Genomic DNA, 2237 nt, shown 5'->3' on the forward strand with positions numbered 1-2237 from the left:
AAGATGAAACCCGTTAGCGATAAGACACAGATGATGATGATGATGATGATGATGATGACGACGACGACGATGATGATGATGATGACGACGATGATAATGATGATGACGATGATGATAATGATGATGATGACGACGATGACGATGATGATGATAACTATAGAGCATGTATGATCACGTGAAGGCACGGAATAGGTATATACGCGGAACATCTATAATTGGCGACGAAATCGCTGCAACGTTTCACCGACTGAAAAAAGTTTTGTGTTGGCTATAATGCGCAGATAACGAGACGTTAACTGGGAGCAACAACAAGCAGTTATATTTGGAATTCATCGCGCGGCAGAAGCGCTAAAGTTAAGTAGACAGCAGCTGATGTTTAGCGGATGCTGGCGACGACGTCTCGACTCGCGCAGGGCGGCGTATTTTCCTAGCTTAGTGGATTCTTTACACGCGCACCGGAGTCTGTTTGTTGACGGCGTGTTTTCTCAGCACTCGTGGCCGGTGCGTAAACTGTTGACTCATAAACAAGCACGTCTGCCACGCGTGTGAGGCCGTGGAAGCATGGGGACAGCGAGAAACATGGCCGCGACTGGCCGATAACCCAGCGACACGAGCTACAGCGACGCAGAGTATCGCTACCATCGTTCATATACAGACAGCAACGTTAGAAGCAGAGATATCTGTATACACACGTATGTATTGTGGTATAGCTATCATTACAAGCATATATGCGGATACCAACATACATTGTGTGAGTGATTTCCTAAACCAAAGTCCCAGTAAAAACCCGCCGACGGGAAAATTCATGATAGGAGCATTCTTTGATTGGTATTCTCAATAAACATTATTTGGGTGTAATAAAATAACATGCGATATTTATAGACTGCGACCAGACGACGTTTTCGTGTTAAGAATTCTATGTATAAATTAGCATATTCATCATTTGCGGCATTTAAAGATTCAGAGCTCGTGTTGGAGATGACATACAAGAATCTAATTCACACCGCGCTCCTCGCAATCTATTTAGAATTATTTTGAAAGACGCAAATCTCACATGATTGTATGCATTACGATATAAAATATATACATTCATAAACGGTGAGCATAGAATTTACGCAAATAAATACAACAACGTGCGCGCATGACAACATTAGAGGGAAGGTTTCAAGCATGCGTGGAATTGCATTCATTTCTCAATGCGTATTACTAAGGTATTACACATCCGCGTGCACGGTAAATCTATACTCTCTGCGCAATACTGCGGATAATTGCTGCTGCTACTGCAACTGGCTACTGTTGCTGCGACTGCTACTACTACTACTACTACTACTACTACTACTACTACTACTACTACTACTACTACTACTATTACTACTACTACTACTACTACTACTACTACTCCTACTATACTACTATATACTATTACTACAGTTTACTACTAAAACAGCATCAACTACTACTACCACTACTGCTGCTGCTGTTGCTGCTGTTGTAGTTGTTATTCTTATAGTTGTTGTTTTTGTTTTTATTATTGTTGTTGTTGTTGTTGTTGTTGTTGTTGTTGTTGTTGTTGTTGTAAGTTCACACGACCTATGTGATGGCTTAACAGTCGTTTCCGAGCAATCGTCCTGGCGCCTAACAAAACAACACCTGTGGTAATAAACGTGCATGGTTCTCTTCTCTACTCTTTTCTCCGCCTCCTCCTTCTGCTGCTGCTCCTCCTTCTCATCCCCCCTCCTCCTCCTGCTACTGTTCCTCCGCCTTCTTCTTCGTCTTCTTCTGCTTCTTCTTCTTCTTCTTATTCTTCTTTTACTTCTCTTTCTCCCCCTCCTTCTACTTCTTCTCCAACCTCTCCTCATTTACCTCCCCTACTTCTATTGAACACTTCCTCTTTCCTACCACCATTCCACCTACTCCTTCCCATCCTCCTCTCCTTCCTCATTTCCCCATCTTCCTATTGATTCATCCGCTTTCACACTCCCATTTCTTCTCTTCCTCTTCCACAACCTCGTGTTTCTCATGACAACCCTCTTCATTCTTCTCCTTTCCTCCTCTTTCTTTAATCTTCCGTAGGTCGTCCTTAGTCTTCCTCTTCATAAGGCCTGTAACAACCTAACCCTGACGCTAACACGAGTTAAGCCGCCGCTACCTAACGCCGGGAGAAGCATCGACCTGACTGTGTGTGTGTGTGTGTGTGTGTGTGTGTGTGTGTGTGTGTGTGTGTGTGTGTGTGTGTG

Source organism: Priapulus caudatus, unplaced genomic scaffold (assembly GCF_000485595.1).
Source record: "Priapulus caudatus unplaced genomic scaffold, Priapulus_caudatus-5.0.1 Scaffold354, whole genome shotgun sequence".
Classification (NCBI taxonomy): Eukaryota; Metazoa; Priapulida; class Priapulimorpha; order Priapulimorphida; family Priapulidae; genus Priapulus; species Priapulus caudatus.